Genomic DNA, 21495 nt, shown 5'->3' with positions numbered 1-21495 from the left:
TCCTGTACATCGGTGAGACCCGACGCAGATTGGGTGACCTCTTCGTCGAGCACCTTCGCTCCGTCCGCCGCAACAGCCAGGACCTCCCGGTGGCCGCCCACTTCAATTCCACATCCCACTCCCACACTGACGTGTCTGTCCACGGCCTCCTCTACTGCCACGTCGAGGCCAGGCGCAGGTTGGAGGAACAACACCTCATATTCCGCCTTGGGAGTCTCCAACCTGATGGCCTCAACATCGATTTCTCGAACTTCCAGTAACCCCCCCCCCTTCTTTTTCTCTCCCCCCCCCCCATTCCTTATTCCTGTGGCTCCCTTCCCCTGCCTTGATGACCTGCCCATCTCCTCTCCTCCCCTCCCCCATCCGTTATTCCATGGTCCACTGCCCTCTCCTATCGGATTCCTTCTTCTTCAGCCTTTTGCCTCTTCTACCGATCGCCTCTCAGCTTCTTACATCTTCTCCCCCTCCCCCACCCACCTACCTTCCCCCTCTCACCTGGACTCACCCCTCCCCTGCCTGCGTGTGCTCCTCCCCCTCTCCCAACCTTCTTATTCTGGCTTCTGCCCTCTTCCCTTCCAGTCCTGATGAAGGGTCTCGGCCCGAAACGTCGACTGTTTATTTCCCTCCACGGATGCTGCCTGACCTGCTGAGTTCCTCCAGCACTTTTTGAACATTGCTCCAGATGCATTTCACTGTGTGTTTCGATGTACATGTGACTAATAAAGAAATCTTATCTTATTTTACAAATGCCTGTGGTCATCACTGTGTCTGGATGTAATCAACACATTTCTGAGGTTTTGATTTGCTAATCTCCTCACTGCAACAACCTGTTGGATTCACCTCCCTGGAGGGCAAAGGTCCTTCACCATTCTCTGGAAGTGGAGTCATAGAACAGGTAATTAATTTCATAGCTCATTTAATTTATTGCCTAACCACAAAATTGAACCATTGCCTACCAACAGGTTGTCTTTTGAACAACCCTACAAATGATCCGAACCTCCTTGCTAAATCTAAGTCATTTCTTTCTCCATTTTGCTTCTGTATGTAACCTGGGATGAGTTAAAGGAGTAAATGTAAATATTATATGTTGTTTTCGTCCAGCTTCAGGGACCCCCACCATCCAGGACTGTGCCCCCCTTCTCGATGCTGCCATCAGGCAGGAGGTACAGGAGCCTGAAGACCCACACCTCAAGGTTCAACAGCAGCTTCTTCCCCACTGCCGTCAGATTCTTGAACCCACCTGAAAAACCCCAACACTACCTTGGACTATATTTCATTTTCTCTCTCTCAAATTGCACTAGTGTTATGTTTATTTTGTCATGTCAGTTATGTATAATTTATGTTAATTTAGGTTTATGTATAATTTATGTATAATGTTAATTTATGTATAATTTATGTTAATTTAGGTTTATGTATAATTTGTGTATAATGTTAATTTATGTATAATTTATGTTAATTTAGGTTTATGTGTAATTTATGTAAAATGTTAATTTATGTAAAATTTATGTTAATTTAAGTGTATGTTATCATGTTTGTCGTGTACTGTACTGCTGCTGCATGTAGCTAATTTTCATGGTATTTATACCGTGTGCCTATGACAACAAACGTGAACTTGCCTTAGAACTTAGATCAAGAATATTTTAATTTTTAATTAGAAATGAAAAAGATGAGTTTGTGCTCAGTTTATAAATGTCTCTTATTTCAGAGTTCGACTGAAATCTCAACTTCTACTGAGTCAGTGTGGGTGGAAGTCAGAAACAGGAAGGGAGCGATCACTCTATTGGGAGTATTCTACAGACCTCCAAATAGTCATCGGGACACTGAGGAGCAGATAAGTAGGCAGATTTTGGAAAGGTGCAAAAATAACAGGGTTGTTGTCATGGGCCACTTCAACTTCCCTAATATTGATTGGCACCTCCTTAGTGCAAAAGGTTTAGAATGGCGCGGAATCTGTTGGGTGTGTACAGGAAGGATTTCTGATGTGGACAGGCTGACTGGAGGAGAGGTCATGTTGGATCTGGTATTAGGCGATGAACCTGGTCAGGTGACAGACCTCTTGGTGGGCGAGCATTTCGGGGATGGTGACCACAACTCCCTGACCTTTAGCATAGCCATGGACAAAGATAGGAGCAGACATTATGGGAAAGTATTTTATTGGGGGAGGGCAATTATGATGGTATTAGGCAGGAACTTGGGACTGTAAATTGGGAACAGATGTTCTGTGGTAAATGCACCGCAGAAATGTGGAGGTTGTTTAGGGACCCCACTTGCATGGGGTTCTGGTTAGGTTTGTCCCGCTGAGACAAGGAAAGGATGGTAGGGTGAATGATCCATGGTTAACAAGAGAGGTACAAGGTTTAGTTAAGAGGAAGAAGGAAGCATATTTAAGCACAAATCAGATAGGGCTCTTGAGGGTTAAAAGGTAGCCAAGAAAGAGCTTAAGAAAGGACTTAGGAGAGCTAGAAGGGGACACGAGAAAGTCTTGGCAAGCAGGGTTAAGGAAAACCCTAAGGCGTTCTATACGTATGTGAGGAACAGGAGGATAACTAGGGTGAGGGTAGGACCGCTCAGCGATAAGGGGGGAAAAAATGTGTCTGGAGGCAAAGGAGGTAGGGGAAGTCCTAAATGAATATTTTGCTTCAGTGTCCACCAGGGAGAGAGACGGACTCATTATAGGAAGGATGTGGAGGCGTTGGAGAGGGTGCAGAGGAGATTTACCAGGATGCTGCCTGGATTAGAGCGTATTGAATATGAGGAGAGGCTTAAGGTGCTAGGGCTTTATTCACTGGAAAGGAGGAGGATGAGAGGAGACATGATAGAGGTATATAAAATATTGAGAGGAATAGATAGAGTAGACAGTCAGCGCCTCCTTCCCAGGGCACCAATGCTCAAGACAAGAGGGCATGGCTTTAAGGTTATGGGTGGGAGGTTCAGGGGAGATGTCAGGGGGAGGTTTTTCACCCAGAGAGTGGTTGGTGCATGGAATGCACTGCCCTGGGGTGGTAGTGGTGGAGGCAGATACATTGGACAGGTTCAAGAGCTTGTTAGATAGGCATATGGAGGAGTGTGAGATGGGGGGATATGCAGGAGGAAGGGGTTAGGTAGTGTGAGGGTGGTTTGATGGACGGCACAACATGGTGGGCCGAAAGGCCTGTCTTGTGCTGTATGGTTCTATGGTTCTATGGAATGTGAGGTTAGCGTAGAACAGGCAAATGTGTTGGAGAATGTCGAGGTTAAGAAAGAAGCAGTGTTGGAGCTGCTAAAAAGCATTAGGATAGATAAGTCCCTGGGGTCAGATAGGATACACCCCAGGTTACTTTGGGAAGTGAGGGAAGAGATTGCTGGGGTGCTAACGATGATCTTTGAGTCCCCCCAGCCACAAATGTGGTACCGGAGGACTGGAGGATGGCAAATGTTGTGCCATTGTTCAAGAAAGGTGATGGGATAATCCTGGGAATTATAGACCAGTGAGTCTTACATCAGTGGTGGGCAAATTATTGGAGAGGATTCTTAGGGACAGGATTTATGAGCATTTGGAGAAGCACAGTCTTATTAGGGATAGTCAGCAGGGCTTCGTGAAGGGCAGGTCATGCCTCATGAGCTTAATTGAGGTTTTCGAGGAGGTGACAAAACAAATAGATGAAGGTAGTGCAGTGGATGTGGTGTATATGGATTTCAGCAAGGCGTCTGATAAGGTTCCCCATGGTAGGCTCATCCAGAAAATCATTGAGGTGTGGGATCCATGGAAAATTAGCTGTGTGGATTCGAAATTGGCTTGGCCACAGAAGGCAGAGGGTGGTTGAAGAAGGGGAGTATTTGACCTGGAGGACGATGACCAGTGGTGTTCCACAAGGGTCTATTCTGGGACCCCTGCTCTTTGTGATTTTTATAAATGACTTGGATGAGGAAGTGGAAGGGTGGGTTAGTGTTTGCAGATGGCACAGAGGTTGGTGGTGTAGTAGATAGTGAAGAAAGTTGTTGTAGGTTGCAACGGGATTTAGACATGACGCAGAGCTGGGCAGAGAAGTGGCAGATGGAGTTCAATCCAGAGAAGTGTGAAGTGATACACTTTGGAAGATTGAACCTGAATGCAGATTACATGGTTAATGGCACGATTCTTAGCAGTGTGGAGGAACAGAGAGATCGTGGGGTCCAAGTACATAGATCCCTCAAAGTTGCCCCACAAGTGGATAGGGCGCTTAAGGCATATGGTGTGTTGGCCTTCATTAGCTGGGGGATTGAGTTCAAGAGCTAAGAGGTGATGTTGCAGCTCTGTAAACTCTGGTCAGACCACGCTTGGAATATTGTATTCAGTTCTGGTCACCACATTATAGGAAGGATGTGGAAGCTTTGGGGAGGGTGCCGAGGTGGTTTACCAGGATGCTGCCTGGGTTGGAGAACATGTCCTATGAGGAGAGGTTGAGCGAATTTGGAGCGACAGAGGATGAGAGGGGACTTGGTAGAGGTATATAAGATTATGAGAGGCATAGACAGAGAGGACAGCCAGCATCTTTTCCCCAGGGTGGCAGTGGCCAATACTAGAGGTCACCCATTTAAAGTGCGTGGAGGAACATTCAGGGGACATGTCGGAGGTAGGTTTTTTTATACAGAGACTGGTGGGTGCCTGGAACGCACTGCCGGGGGTGGGGGTAGGGGCCGATACGATAGGGTTATTTAAGAGACTATTAGATAAGCACATGGACAAAAGAAAAATAGACAGTTATGGGAGGGGAAGTTGAGAGGGATATAGATTGAATGGGGATAAGGTTTATAAAGGTGGGCACAACATCGAGGTCCAAAGGGATGGACTGTGCTGTACTGTTCTATGTTCTAAGTCCTAAGTCTCTTCTGCCTGCACGCGATCCGTATCCCTCCACTCCCTGCATCCATGTGTCTGTCTAAATGCCCCTTAAACCCCTCTATCGTATCTGCTTCCACCACCACCCCTGGCGGCCCGTTCCAGGCACCCACCACTCTCGGTGTAAAAAAAAACTTGCCCCACACATCTCCCTTAAACTTTCCCCCCTCTCACTACATCCTCTAGTGTTTGATATTTCTACCCTGTGAGGAAAACTCTGACTGTCTCCCATGTCTATGACTCCCATAATCTTATATCTGGTTCCACCCTTCACCGCCCAGCCCCTCTCTCACCCCTCCCTCTCACTTCTTTATACCAGCTATCATCCCTCTACACTCTCGTCCTGATGCAGGGTCCCAACCTGAAACGTCGACCATCCATTTCCCTCCACAGATGCTGCTCGACCCGCTGAGTTTTCCAGCAGTTTGTTTATTGCTCCAGATTCCAGGGTCTGTCGTCTCTTTGTTTCATCTCCGATTTCATCAACAGCAGCTCTAGCAACCTCATGCTCAGAAATACAAGGGCAGCAGGTTCGGAGAATGCCGCTGTCCACAAGTTCTGGTCAGACCACACTTGGAGTATTGTGATCAGTTGTGGTCGCCTCATTATAGGAAGGATGTGGAAGCTTTAGAGAGGGTGCAGAGGAGATTTACCAGGATGCTGCCTGGATTGGAGAGCATGTCTTATGAGGATAGGTTGAGTGAGCTCGGGCTTTTCTCTTTGGAGAGATGGAGGATGAGAGCTGACTTGATAGAGGTGTACAAGATGATAAGAGGCATAAATGGAGTGGACAGTCAGAGACATTTTCCCAGGGCGATAATGGCTAACACGAGGGAGCATAATTTTAAGGTGACTGGAGGAAGGTATAAGGGGGATGTCAGGGGTAAGTTTTTTTACACAGAGAGTGGTGGGTGCGTGGAACGCACTGCCGGCAGAGGTTCAGAGGTTGTGGGGGCAGATACATTAGGGACATTTAAGTGACTCTTAAATGATATGAATGATAGAGAAATGGGGGGCTATGTGGGAGGGAAGGGTTAGATAGATCTTAGAGCAGGATAAAATGTCGGCACAACATCGTGGGCCGAAGGGCCTGTACTGTGCTGTAATGTTCTTTGTTCTCTATTCTAAAATGTAGGTTAATCTCTTCCCATCTACCTGAAGGCACATGTGATGAACAACTCTGACACAGAGACTGGCAGCATTCATCATACCACAGATTCTGAATGGCATTAAATATAGTCCCATGAGGAAGATTAGAGCGGTGATTCGGATAATCTCTGTGAGCAGAGGTATTGCAGAATGCACTGCAGTAATGCCACATTGGCTGAGTGTCACTGACCAGATTTGCCAATGTCAATCCTCAGTTAATTGTGCTACAGTCAGCAGGAAGTGATATCACAGCATGTCCTGCCACTAAATGCAGACTTGGTAAAGGATCTAAAGTTTTATATTCTGTGACTTATAGAGTCTTAGAGCACTACAGCACAGAAACAGGCCCTTCGGCCCATCCAGTCCATGCCAACCTGATCTTCTGCCCAGTCCATCTTCCTGCACCCATACCATATCCCTCCAAACCCCTCCATCCACGTACCTATACCAAACTTCTCTTAAACGTTACAATTGAACCCGCATCCGCCACTTCCACTGGCGGCTCGTTCCACACTCGCACCACCCTCTGAGTGAAGGTTTCCCCTCAGATTCCCCTTAAATATTTCACCTTTCACCCTAAACCTATGTCCTCTAGTTCTAGTCTCACCCAACCTGAGGGGAAAAAGCCTGCATGCATTCACCCTATCTATACCCCTCATAATTTTGTATGCCTCTATAAGATCTCCCCTCATTCTCCTGCGCTCCAGGGAATAAAGTCCTAACCTATTCAACCTTTCCCTAGAACTCAGGTCCTCAAGTCCCAGCGACATCCTTGTAAATTTTCTCTGCACTCTTTCAAGCTTATTCATATTTTTTCCTGTCAGTAGGCGAGCAGAACTGCACACAGTACTCTGAATTTGGCCTCACCAACAACTTGTATGGTATTGGTATTGTTTTGTTATTGTCACTTGTACCGAGGTACAGTGAAAAACTTGCCCGGCACACCAATCGTACAGATCAATTCATTACACAGTGCAATGAGGTAGTACAGAGTGCAGTGAGGTAGTACAGGGTAAAAACAGTAACAGAATACAGAGTAAAGTGTATGTTTCACTAATCTATTTTTACCACCAATATACAAAATATTTTTCCACTGTCTTTAGCAAACGGACTCCATGTTACAAACTGTCCTTGGATATAATGCACAGGGTGAAAGGGTCAGCTCTTCAAACCCAGTGGCAGATGATGCCAATTGTGACCTAATTAAATAAAATCAGACCCTGCTTCCTATCAACACATTACATTCTCCTTCCCCACCATCGGGAGTATCTACAGGAGCTACCGCCTCAAGAAGGATCCATCATCAAAGATCCCCACCATCCGGGCCATGCCATCTTCTCACAGCTACCATCGGGCAGGAGGTACAGAAGCCTGAAGTCCCACACCACCAGGTTCAAGAACAGCTACTTCCCTTCAGCCATTCGGTTCGTGGCACAACCCTAATCACTACCTCAGTACAGCAACACTGTGATTACTCCTTTGTTTTTGTTCTAATTGTATTCCTTCTTGTAAAAAAATGGGTATAATTTATGTTTAATTCATGTTTTTCTTGTGAATGCTGCTTATCTGATGCTATGTGCCTGTGATGCTGCTGCAAGTAAGTTTTTCATTGCACCTGTGCACACGTGTACTGTGCATGTGACAATAAACTCAATAAACTCGACTTTGGCTTTGACTTTGACTCTGACTCTGAATACTTATCCTTCTCATTACCTTCAGGACAGAATTCTGTCCCAGCCACACCATTAAGAGCACAAGACACCTCAGCAGGAATAGGCCATTCGACCATCACACTTGCTCTTCCCTATTCAATAAGACCACGTTAATCTTTTACCTTTCCTGCACCAACTCCGTATCCCTTGATATCTTAAGGTCTATCATTCTAATTCTTGAATGTACTCAGTGACTGAAGCTCTTGGATGAAGAATCCTAATGTCCTCTGGGCAAGAACAGCCCAGCGAGCTCAGTTAGTAAAGCATGAGACTCTTAATCTCAGGGTCGTGGGTTCGAGCCCCATGTTGGACGCCACATTCTTTTGACAGACGATATGGTAGTGTAGCGGTTAGTGTAACGCTATTGCAACGCCAGAGACCCGGGTTCAATTCCCACCGCTGTCTGTAAGGAGTCTGTACGTTCTCCCCGTGTGTCTGTGTGGGTTTCCTCCGGGTGCTCCGGTTTCCTCCCACATTCCAAAGACGTACAAGTTAGGAAGTTGTGGGCATGCTGTGTTGGCACCAGAAGCGTGGCGACACTTGTGGGCTGCCCCCAGAACACTCCACGCAAAAGATGCATTTCACTGTGTGTTTTGATGTACATGTGACTAATAAATAAATATCTAAAATAAATATCAAAGAAAATCTAAAACGTCCTCTCATCCCTGTCCTGAAAAGCCAACCTCTTATTCTGAGACATTGATGCCTGGTTCTAGACATCCCAGCCTGCAGAAACATCATCCCTGCACCTAGCCTCTCAAGCCCTGTAAGAACTCGGTACATCATAGATCATAGGACAGTACAACACAGGAACAGGCCCTTCGGCCCACCATGTCTGTGCTGACCATGATGCAGGTCATTGAATATATTCAAGGTCAAGAATCACAAACGTTTAAGTTAGAAGGGAGTCAAGGGGTAACAGGAGGGGTACAGGGAGAGTGTTGTTGAGGCCAAGATTGGATCCGCCAGGATCTAACTGCAGGGTGGAGCAGACTCGGGGGTCTGATTGGCTGCTCCTGCTCTCTAACAGGTTGTCTGTGGGATCCTGCTGCGCACAAATTGCTTGCTGTGTTCCCTACCCTACAACAATGCAAAAGTACTTCAAAAGTACAATGCTGCAGATGCTGGAAATCTGAAATAAAAATCTGCAGGTCTATTTTTTACACGGAGGGCGGTGGGTGCCTGGAGCGGGCCGCCAGGGGTGGTGGTGGAGGCAGATACGATAGAGGGGTTTAAGAGGCTCTTCAGAAAGGCACATGAATGTGCAGAGAATGGAGGGATATGGACCATCTGCAGGTCGAGGGGATTAGTTTAATTGGGCGTCATTAGCTATAATTGGTTCAGCACAACATCGTGGACCAAAGGGCCTGTTCTTGAGCTGTCGTGTTCTATGAGAAACAAAACACAGGACAAAGCCTCTACAGACGCTACCTGACTGACAGAGTATAGCAAATCTGCGTTAACCTGGCACTCCGGGGACTCAAGTTATGTCAGACAAGCAGATTTTCCAGACTGTTGGATGTTATTTCTGCTTCAAGGCACTTCCTTTTTAAGATGTTACATAGCAGAATAATAAATGTTCCTCTGTAAGTTTCAAGGGAGCGTGGGAACAACGGATCCAGAGAGTTCAAAGGGAGTGCATTAAGCATTCGGACTTCTGAATTCAGAATCAGAATCAGGTTTATCACTGACATATGTCGTGAAATGTGTTGTTTTGCGGCAGCAGTACAGTGCAAGACATAAAAATTACTATATGTTTCCAAAAAGTAAATGAATAAAATAGTGCAAAAGAGGAATAATGAGGTTCACGGACTGTTCAGAAATCTGATGGCGGAGGGGAAGAAGCTGTTCCTGAATCATTGAGTGTGGGTCTTCAGGCTCCTGTACCTCCTCCCCGATGATAGTAACGTGAAGAGGGCATGGACCGGATGGTGAGGGTCCTCAGTGATGGATGCCGCCTTCTTGAGGCACCACCTCTTGAAGATCTCCTCGATGGTGGGGAGGGTTGTGCCCGTGATGGAGCTGGCTGAGCCTACAACCCTCTGCAGCCTCTTTTGATCTTGCACATTGGAGCCTCCGTGCCAGGCGGTGATACAACCAGTCAGAATGCTCTCCACCGTACATCTATAGAAATTTGCAAGACCCTTCGGTGACAGACCGAATCTCCTCAAATTCCTAATGAAGTAGAGCCGCTGGCATGCCTTCTTTTTGACTGCATCAATGTGTTGGGCCCAGGATAGATCAGATCAGAACAACAGTGGATTATCTGAGTTTTACTACTTAAGCCCATGGACCAAGAGGTGCAAAATACAATTATCCTAATAGTCCACTATTGGCCAGCACAGATACAAAGGGCTAAATGGCCTCCTTCCATGCCATAGATTTCTGTGATTAAATGAAAGCGTTTTGGAATGAAAGGGGCATGAAAAGTGCTTCATCAGTGCAGGTCATTCTTTCTTCACCAAGCATTCTAGGAAGAGAGCTTCAGGCACAATGTGACAGCGCCCAAGCTGGTTAAATTGGCCATGAGTTCTCACACCACAGGGAACCTTGTATTAGTCACAGTAATCCTTATCCAGAGAGCTGCCAAGCCAAGGTAATACATGTTAGCCTACACTGAGAACTCCTAATAGGCTTATCTCACACATTAACCCTGGTGTCCTTTGTGTAGCTTCCTTATCATCCTTATTACCTCAAGGTGATCAAATAGCTTTGCTTTCCTCTCTCTCATTGCAGTGATCTATCTCCATTGAAGACACTTCGGGACATCACAACGGCATGGCTGCTACCTCACACCTCCAGAGACCCAGGTTCAATCCTGACCTCGGGTGCTGTCCCTGTGGAGTTTGCACGTTCTCCCTGCGACCGCGTGGGTTTCCCCCGGGTGCTATGGCTTCCTCCCCACGTCCCATAGGTACGCGGGTCAGTAGGTTGCTGTAAATTGCCCCTCGTGTGTAGCTGAGTGGTAGAATCTGCAAGGAGTTGATGGTGAACCTGGGCAGAATAAAAATGGGGATTGGGATAGGGTTAGTGTAAATGGGTGGCTGTTGGTCTCGATGGATTCGATGGGCTGAAGGGCCTGTTTCTGTGCCCTATATTAAAAAAATGGCACTAAATAAGTATGGGAACATGGATCAATAGCAGGTAAATGGAGCAGATCTGCTTAAGATGCATTCTTCTCGTTATTACCATTGGGGAGGAGGTTCGGGAGCCTGAAGACCCACACTCAATGATTCAGGAACAGCTTCTTCCCCTCCACCATCAGATTTCTGAACGGGCCACGAACCCATGAACACTCCCTCAATTTACTTGCACTATTCATTTATTTTAGTAACTTATAGTAATTTTTATATCTTGCACTGTACTGCTGCCACAAAACAACACATTTCACAACGTATGTCAGTGATAATAAACCTGATTCTGACTCTAATTGAATGCCGGAACAGATTAACAGGGCTGAATAGCCTCTTGTTCCTTTTTTTGGGGGGCCTCTGAAGAGCATGTGTTGATGTAATGTGAGCTGTACACCAAGGTTGTACCATGGGAGAACAACAGGACGGGAATTCATCAGACAATCAGTCCCCAACAATGACACAGAGGTATCTGGGGTCCGTTTTGGGCCAGTGGTGGACAAGAGAGAGACTTGCAAAACAATCAGCAGAGCTATCTGCGGAAATCAGTGAAATACACCACAGGATATCCCAAAATAATACAAACCGACCAGTTAGGAACATGCAGACACAAGAGAGACTGCAAATGCTGTAAATCTGGAGCAACACACACAAGATGCTGGAGGAACTCAGCGGGTCAGGCAGCACAGTCGACATTTCGGGCCGAGACCCTTTGAAATGCTGGGAACCCGACTGGAAGCCTGTCCTTAATATGGGATCTTGCTGTGCACAAATTGGCTGGGGTGTTTTCTACATCAGAACTTCAGGAGTGTTAGTTGCAAAGCACTTGTGAAGGTTACTATATAAATGCACTGCAAGCCTTCGATAATGACTATTCTTTTGGCTGCTTGTCTTTTCACACAGGTGAAGTTCTGGAGATCTAACCCATTAATTTTTCAGCCAGGTTCTTCTTAAATAAGGCAAGGGTATCTCCCTGCACTACCCTCCCAGGCACTGATTTGCAGACCGTCACCAACCTTTGGGGGAAAAATGGTTCTTCAACTCACTTCTTTTGCCAATCACCTTAAGTTCTGACAAAGGTCTTCAAACTGAAATGTTCATTGCGTTTCTCTCCCTCAGCACGGGCTGCCTGACCTGCCGAATGGTTCCGGCATTTGCTGGTTTTATTTCCTATTTCCAACAAGTTTTGATTTTCAATTATGTTAAATCAAGGTTCTTTCACCTCTGATGTTTTGGCCCAGGGAATTAGGTCCTTCAGATTAGCTTATTGTCATATACACCAGGGTGCAATGAAATTCCTTGCTCACGTGAAGCTCACAGAGTGAACAGTGAACACATAAAAATAAATACAAATACAGTGATGAGCAATAACAACAGAATGGTGCAAGGCACAGCAGAATAGTGCAAAGATAGTAGTGAATCTAGGTCCTCAACTGCACCTCTCTCTGTCTGGAAGGAAACAAACCCAGTCTAGTCAGGTCTCTCCTCGAAACCAAACGTCAAAACCGAGAAACAAACGGCTACTTCAGCAGAAACCTCTTCACCCAGGGAGAACTTGGAGTGTGGAACTCACTCTCACAATGAGTGTAGAAGGAGCAGCATATTTAAGGGGAAACTGGATGTCATAGCGTTATACAGGCCCTTCGGCCCCACTTGTCCATGCCCACCAAGTTGCTTAACTGAGCTCCATTTGCCTGTGTTTGGACCATATCCCTCTAAACCTTGCCTATCCGTGTCCCTGTCCAGTGACTTTTAAACATTGTAATTGTACTGACCTCCACAGCTTCCTCTGGCAGCTCATTCCACATACTCACCACCCCCTGTGTGAAAAAGTTGCCCCTTGGGTCCCTTTTAAATCTTTCCCCTCTCACTTTAAATCCATGCCCCCTAGTCTTAGACTCCCCTATCCTGGGGAAAAGACTGAACATTCACCTTATCCGTGTCCCTCATGATTTAATAAACCTCCGTAAGGTCACCTCTCAGCCTCCTTCGCTCCAGGGAAAAAAATTTCCAGCCTATCCGGCCTCAGCCGTCCAGTCTCAGCAAATCTGTTCTGTACCCCGTCCAATTTGATGACATCCTGCCTGTAGCAGGGCGACCAGAACTGCACGCAGTACTTCATATGTGGCCTTACCTACGTCTTGTACAGCTGTAACATGACGTCCCACTCAATTTTCTGACCGATAAAGGCAAGCGCGCCAAATGCTTTCTTGACCACCCCGTCTACCTGCGTCACCACGTTCATGGAACTATGTAGCTGAGCCCCTAGATCTCTCTGTCCTAAAGCACTCCCATGAAATATTGGAGTGAAGGGGCTTGAAGGGGAGGAGGGGGAAGAGGCTCATACACACTAGCACTGGCTGGTTGGGCCGAATGGCCTGCTCAAAGCTGTGTCATTCTAAAGCACAAAGGCAGCATCAAGAACTGCTGCTATAGAGGTCAGGGAACCTGGGATAACACCCCGTCGCATGGCCAAAGAATGCAGTGGCTGGCTTTGAACTCAGGGGACGAGACCTCACAAGGACCCCAGAGGACGTTCAAAGGTTAAGCTTCCTGGGAAAATCCTCAGCTGCAGCAGCAGAACGAGCCTCCATGGTACGCACCAGTGACTCTTCTTATAAATAGCCCGCTGGGTGCTTTGATTATTCGGAAAGATTAAGCACGAGAGGAAGCTCAAAGATGGTGGAGTGAAGTACTGTGTCCTTGGGTGGGAAGGTCAAATGGCATTTATAATAAACACTAAAGAAGGGCCTTCTTCCTGGGCAATTTTCTCTCATCATTAGGCCACGGCACAGCTCTACAGACCTAACCTTTCTCATAATTCATTATTTGAGATCTGGGCGTTGCATGGCAAATACTTATTGCCCATCCCTAATTGTCCTCATGGTGAGCCACCTATTAAACAGCTGTACTCCTTGGTAGTGTAGCGGTTAGCGTAACGCTATCACAGCACCAACGACCCGGGTTCAATCCCGGCTGCTGTCTGTAAGGAGTTTGTACGTTCTCCCCGTGTCTGCGTGGGTTTCCTCCGGGTGCTCCGGTTTCCTCCCACATTCCAACGACGTACAGGCTAGGAAGTTGTGGGCATGCTATGTTGGTGCCAGAAGCGTGGCGACACTTGCGGGCTGCCACCAGAACACTCTATGCAGAAGATGCATCTCACTGTGTGTCTCGATGTACGTGTGACACTGCAAGAGACCACTCAGTCCATCCAGTCCAATGCCAACTCGATCAAAACAATCCAATCCATCCCACTCCCCCTCTCCTTACTTCCCTGAACTCTTGCAACTTATTCTCTTTTCTCTCATGCTCAACAACTCCCCTTTAATTCTTTTGCTACAGACCTACACTTGATAAGTTACAGTGGACCGTCAACCTTCGAGCATCTCATCAACTCTCCGCTAGATTCTACCCGTCACCCACACACTTGGGGCAATTTACAGCGGCTAATTAACCTCCCAATCCACACAGTTTTGGGCTGTGGGAGGAAACCGGAGCACTCGGAGGAAACCCACGCAGTCACAGGGCTACCATCGGGCAGGAGGTACAGAAGCCTGAAGTCCCGCACCACCAGGTTCGAGAACAGTCACTTCCCTTCAACCATTCAGCTCTTGAACCAACCGGCACAACCCTAATCACTGCAGTTTCACAACACTATGACCACTTTGATCACTTTGCACTAAAATGGAATTTGTGTTTTTTTTGTTCGAATTGTGTTCTTTCTTGTAAAAATTGTGTATGATTTATGTCTAATTTATGTTTTTCTTGCAAATGCTACTTATGTGATGCTCTGTGCCTGTGATGTTGCTGCAAGTAAGTTTTTCATTGCACCTGTGCACACATGGACTTGTGCATCTGACAATAAACTCGACTTTGACTTGCAAACAGGACTGCAGCTGGGTCACTGGAGCTGTGAGGCAGTAGGTGCTAACTGACAAGGGTGCTCTCACAGTAGGGAGCGACTTCCAGAATTTAGACACAAGGACAATGAAAGAATGGCAATCTAAAGGCAGGATGGTGCGTGACTTGGAGGGGAACCTTGGAGGTGGTGATGTCCCCCTGCACCTGCTTCCCTTCTCCTTCTTGGAGGTACAGGTCGCAGGTTTGGAGAGTGCTGTTGGAGCAGTTACCTGTTGCTGTTCTACTTTAGTACAGTCAGCACCTAAGCGCTCAGCACCTAACCAATGTGTCCAGTATTGGCATTGGTTTATTATTGTCACTTGTACCGAGATACAGTGAAAAACTTGTCTTGCATACTGTTCATATAGATCAATTCATTACACAGTGCACTGAGGTAGTACAGGGTAAAAACAATAACAGAATACAGAGTAAAGTGCACAGCTACAGGGAAGTACATTGCAGGTAGGCAATAAGGTGCAAAGTCATAACAAGGTAGATTGTGAGGTCAGAGTCCATCTCACCGTATATGGGAACCGTTCAATAGTCTTATCACAGTGGGATAGAAGCTGTCCTTGAGCCTGGTGGTACGTGCCCTCAGGCTCCTACCTGATGGGAGAGGGGAGAAAAGAGAATGACCCGGGTGGGTGGGGTCTTTGATTATGCTGGCTGCTTCACCAAGGCAGCGAGAGGTATAGACAGGATCCACGGAGGTGAGGCTGGTTTCTGTGATGTGCTGGGCTGTGTCCACAACTCTCTGCAGTTTCTTGTGGTCCCGGGCAGAGCAGTTGCCGTACCAAGCTGTGATGCATCCAGATAGGATGCTTTCTATGGTGCATCGATAAAAGTTGGTGAGTGTCAAAGGGGACGTGCCAAATGCCGGTATAGCACACAAGGAAATTAATCTCCCCCAAGCTTTTAAAACTGGCAGTAGTTTTGTGCTGAGTGGAAGTTACCTGGGAAAAAAGTCCAACTTGAACCAATCTAATAGATTAAAAGTTAAAGCAGCTATGTTCTGGGACAGTGGTAAACTGTCCCAGAACATAGTGGACAGTGGACAGTGGGCCAGTCATCCTTGGTAAAATCTGGGTTAGTGTAAAAACGTTCATCAACATCCATCTGGGAGATCAAATGTAAAAGGAAAGTTTACAGTTAATGGCAGGACCCATTACACAGCATTGATGTACAGAGGGATCATGGGGTCCAAACTCATAGCTTCCTGAAAGTGGCCACGTAAGTCGACAGGGTGGTAAAGAAGGCTTACTGCACGCTTGCCTTCATCACTCGCAGGACTGAGAAGGGTCGGGAAGTCATGTTGCAGCTGTATAAAACTTTGGTGAGGCCACACTTGGAGTATCGTGTGCTGTTCTGGTCGCCCCATTACAGGAAGGATGTGGAGGCTTTGGAGAGGGTGCAGAAGAGGTTCACCAGGCTGCTGCCTGGATTAGAGGGCATGTGCTATAAGGAGAGGTTGAACAAACTTGGGTTGTTTTCTCTGGAATGGTGGAGGCTGAAGGGAGACCTGATAGAAGTTTATAAAAGTTTATAGATAAGGTAGACAGTCAAACTCTTTCTCCCAGGGTAGAAATGTCAAATACTAGATGACATGCATTTTAAGTGAGGAGGGGAAAGTTTAAAAGAGATATGCAAGGCAATTTTTATTTACACACAGAGAGAGGTGGGTGCCTGGAACGGGCTGCCAGGGGAGGTGGTGGAAGCAGATACGATAGTGGTGTTTAAGAGACTGTTAGATAGACACATGGATATGCAGGGAGTGGAGGGATACGGATCATGTGCAGGCAGAAGAGATTTGGTTTAATTCTGCATCATGCTCAGTGCAGACATTGTGGGCCGAAGGGCCTTTTCCTGTGCTCTACTGTTCTATACGTGGCAGGCACGGTAGTGTAGCGGTTAGCGTAACACTTTACAGTGCCAGCGACCCGGGTTCAATTCCGGCCACTGTCTGTAAGGAGTTTGTACGTTCTCCCCGTGTCTGCATGGGTTTCCTCTGGGTGCTCCGGTTTCCTCCCACATTCCAAAGACGTACAGGTTAGGAAGTTGTGGGCGTGCTATGTTGGTGCTGGAAGCATGGCGACACTTGCGGGCTGCCCCCAGAACACTCTACGCAAAAGATGCATTTCACTGTGTGTTTCAATGTACATGTGACTAATAAAGAAATCTTATCTTATCTTATCTATGTTCTATGTTCTAGGTTGTATCTACAAGGCAAAGTCAGGAGTGTGCCAGAACAGTGCAGTTCCAATAGCACTCCAGAAATCAGCTCCAACCAGGACAAGGCAGCTTGACTGCTATACCATCAAGTCACAGAGTCCCAGTGGTCGAGGGACTGAATCTTTAGGACAGCGGATGGGGTACCCATCAACTTTACTCCCTGGTAACTTTCACTCAGCTACCGCCCAGCTTTAAAGGCTCGAGGGAGGTTAATCTCCTTGTGTGTTACTCTTGGCACGTTGATTAGTTCCTAAGCCTGGAGGTAATGTCTGTACTAAAGTAGAACAGCAGCCTGCCGGAACATGCTAACCAGTTCATTAAAAATAATGCATGGAATAAAATCCGATCTAATTACCTCTGAGGCACCTGGTGACTTCTAACTTTGCAGATGACACAAAATTAGGAGGTGGTGTTGACCGTGATGAAGGTTATCGTACATCACAGGGAGATCTTGATCAGTTAAGGGAGTGGCAAATGAATTTCAATACAGATAAGTGTGAGGTAATGCATTTTGGAAAGGCAAACCAGCGTAGGACTTATAGTATGAATGCTAAGTCACTAGGGAGTGTAATGGAGCAGAGGGACCCAGGAGTACAAGTGCATAGCTGGTTGAAAGCAGCATCACAGGTAGATTCTGTAGATGCTGGAATCTGCAGCAACACACACAAGATGCTGGAGGAACTCAGCAAGTTAGGCAGCATCCGTGGAGGGAAATAAGTAGTCGATGTTTCGGGTCAAGATCTGAAACGTTGCAGTCCTGACAAAGGGTCTCGATCCGAAACATCGACTGTTTATTTCCCTCCAGAGATACTGCCTGACCTGCTGAGTTCCTCCAGCCTTTTGTGTGTGTTGCCCACAGGTAGACAGGGTTGTGAAAAAGGTGTTTAGCACACTGGCCTTCAATAGTCAGGGCACTCAGTAGAGGAATGGGGACATTATGTTGCAGTTATATAAGTCATTGCTGAGGCCGCACTTGGAGTACTGCGTACAGTTTGGGTTACCCTGTTATAGAAAAGACGTGGTTAAACTAGAAAGGGTGCAGAAAAGATTTACAAGGATGTTGCCAGGACTAGACGGCCTGAGTTATAGGGAGAGGTTGGCCAGGCTCGATCTTTATTCCTTAGTACATAGGAGGGGGCGACCCTTATATAAGTGTTTAAAGTTATGAAAGGCAGAGATAAGGTGAACGGTAACAGTCTTTTCCCCAGGGTCGGGGAGTCCAAAACTAGGGGGCATAGGTTTAGCGTGGATAGTAGTTAAAAGGGACCTGAGGGGCAACTTTTCCATGCAGAGGGTGGTGAGTGTATGGAACGAGCTGCCAGAGGGAGTGGGTGAGGCAGGTACAACAGCATCATTTAGGAAGCACTTGGATAGGTACACGGAGGGGTGGGGCTTGGAGGGATATGGGCCGAACACAGGAAATTGGGACTAGATGGGAGGGCACCATGGTTGGGCCAAAGGGCCTGTATCCGTGCTGTATTGCTCTGTGAATCTATGAACTTCTTCTTGTCTCTGGTGTCTTTTTTTGCACTAGGGTCTGGTTTTTGCACAGTCTTTTCACTCTCTCTTCACTGTCTTGTATAATTTATGTCTAATTTATATCCTTTGTACCTACGTGCCTGTGATGCTGCTGCAGACAAGTTTTTCATTGTATCTGTACCTCACCGTAAATGTGCACATGACAATAAACTTGACTTCAGCCTGGTCTAGACTCATGGTATTGATCAATATGTGTGATACAACGACATCCAGATCGCAACGTCCCTGTTACAATGAAATGCCTGTGCTGAATCAGCTGGTGGGATTATTGGCCTCTGAGATTCTGGACCAGGGTGTCAGAAGAATTGCAAGTATCACACTTCTAACTGTTATGCAGTAATTGCTGTCAAAGGTGCTTGGTCGATGGGCATGGGGTTCTGGTCTGGACTTTGTTACAGTGACGTTCACTGTCAAGATTCACATTTCAACTCGTGGAACTGAATACAGATCAACCCACTTGCAACAAAGTGGAAAAGAGGAGGAACCTGCAGAAATACAATCTGCTGGAGGAAGTCAGCGGGTCGAGCAGCATCTGTGGGAGGGAAGGAATTGTCAACGTTTCGGGTTGAAACCCTACATCAGGACCTGCATCATTCCTCTACCCCCACAGATGCTGCTCAACCTGCTGAGTTCCTCCAACAGACTGTTTGTTGCTCCAGATTTCAGCATCTGCGGTCTCTCGTGTCTCCATCTGCAAAAATGTGTGTGGTGCAGCACCCATTAAGATCGGACAAACAATCTGCTGGAGGAACTCAGCAGGTCGAGCAGCATCCGCGGGGGGAAAGGAATTGTTGCGTTTCAGGTTGAGACCCTGCACCAGGACTGAGGGTGGAGAGGGGAGATGGGTGGTATAAAGAGAAGGGGGAGGGGTGAGACAGGAGTCCGAGGTGATTGATTGACTGAGGAGGGGCGTAAGGTGACAGGCAGGTTGTGAAAGGTAGGGGAGGGGAGCAGGGTTAGAGTTGGGAGACAGTGGGAGGTGAATGATAGATGGAGGCAGATAGGGAGAAAAGAACTGAGAGGCAGATGGAGCGAGGTGGAGGGAGGGGAGGGTGAGGGTTGGAGACGGCTGCTGGAGGGAGATAAGCAGGAACACAAAGGCTACCAGTGCTGGACGCGGAGGTGAGAATAGGAACCATTAGGGGAGAGGTGTATGGCAGATGGAACCTCTGTACCCATTAACATTTGTTCGTCCTGAAACAACTCCTTCATTCTTACTGTCAATTCTCCACTCTTCATTGTGGCTGCAGGAAGGAATTCTGCCTTCTGCATAAAACTCTGATAATCCGGAACCCTTGGGCCTTCGGTGGTACCGGTCTGGTGGATTTTCCAGACTATTGGATGTTACTCTTATTAATAGCCAAACACACTTTTATTTCATGGTACATCTGCCATTGTTAGCCAATTTGAACATGGCAAGATAAAGGACAATTGATCACCCAACAGAGAGGTTTAAATAATTTTCTAAATCTTTATAAGAAAACTTGGAAAAGTAAAGCGTGTCCCACCAAAACTTATGTAGGTCTATCCTGAAACAAGACCATGGAATTGTCCGGTGTTAAATACGAGTTCCCCATTAAAGATATTCCTTATCCATTTATAGAGTGTAGGTGTTGCTGGCAAATCCAACATTTAATTCATAGAGAGATACGCATGGAAACTAGCCCTTCAGTAGGCCGAAGGCCTATTTCTATGCCTTATCTCTTTATGACTCTCTATTAAGGAGTTTCGTGGATCAACCGGTGTACGGTAGGTCTTGAGTCATTGAACGTAGAACAGTACAACACAGGGACAGGCCTTTCAGCCCACAATGTTCTGCCAAACTACTTAAACTAGTAATTAAAAGCCTACTAAACTGCTCCCTTCTGCCACATAGGCCATATCCCTCCATTCTCTGCACATTCATGTGCCTATCTAAGAGCCTCAAACACCTCTATCGTATCTGCCTCCACCACCACCTCTGGCAGCACATTCCACACACCCACCACTTTCTGTGTAAAAAAAAAACTTGCCCCGCACATCCCTTTTGAACTTACTCCATCTTATCTTAAATGTATGCCCTCTAGTATTAGGCAGTTCAAACCTGGGAGAAAGATACCGGCTGTCTACTCTATCTATGCCCCTCATAATCTTATAACCTTCTATCAGGTCTCCCCTCAGCCTCCGACGCTCCAGAGAAAACAACCCAAGTTTGTCCAACCTCTCCTTTTGGCACATACCCACTAGGGCAGGCACGGTAGTGTAGTGGTTAGCGTAACGTTATTACAGCGCCAGCGACCCAGGTGCAATTCCGGCCGCTGTCTGTAAGGAGTTTGTACGTTCTCCCCGTGTCTGCGTGGGTTTCCTCCGGGTGCTCCGGTTTCCTCCCACATTCCAAAGACGTACGGGTTAGGAAGTTGTGGGCGTGCTATGTTGGCGCCGGAAGCGCGGCAACACTTGCGGGCTGCCCCCAGAACACTCTACACAAAAAGATGTATTTCACTGTGTGTTTCGATGTGCATGTGATAAATAAAGATACCTTAAACCTATTCTGCACATTCAAACTCTCATGAGAGTGAGAATCACATTCAGACTGAAGAGATCAGAAAAGCACACTTCGTTTGCCAAGAGAAAGCGATTTTCCAACAACTTAGTAGTTTCACCATTACTTATGGCAAACTTTTATTCTAATTGAGTTATCCAGATTTAAATCCCCAATCTGCTATGATATGTTTGATCCCTTATCACTGAATCATCAGCCCAGGCATCTGGATCCCTCACCCACCAATATAACCATTACACCAGCATACCCCAGGCCTTGCCATGCTTATTTCTTGCAGGTGGAAGACATCTGATATGCAAAGTCACTTTCTTATGACCAAGAACCATTTTATGCCCAATTCTGTCATAGAAAGCATGCTACCTGGATGTATCACGGCTTGGTATTGCAACTGCTCTGACCAGGACTACAAGAAACTGAAGAGAGTTGTGGACACAG

General features: G+C 46.8%; 1 protein-coding gene and 1 non-coding gene across 2 annotated transcripts in view; one reads left to right on the top strand and one right to left on the bottom strand.

Moving 5' to 3' along the window:
- Positions 1 to 21495, bottom strand: part of pfkfb3 (6-phosphofructo-2-kinase/fructose-2,6-biphosphatase 3) — an 88646-nt gene that overhangs the window by 60271 nt on the left and 6880 nt on the right. The window lies entirely within an intron of this gene.
- trnak-cuu (transfer RNA lysine (anticodon CUU)) lies at positions 7960 to 8032 on the top strand. Its single transcript has one exon. It is a non-coding gene; the product is annotated as a tRNA-Lys (tRNA).

This window comes from Pristis pectinata, chromosome 19, assembly GCF_009764475.1.
Source record: "Pristis pectinata isolate sPriPec2 chromosome 19, sPriPec2.1.pri, whole genome shotgun sequence".
NCBI lineage: Eukaryota > Metazoa > Chordata > Chondrichthyes > Rhinopristiformes > Pristidae > Pristis > Pristis pectinata.
This window is presented reverse-complemented; position numbering and strand designations above follow the sequence as displayed.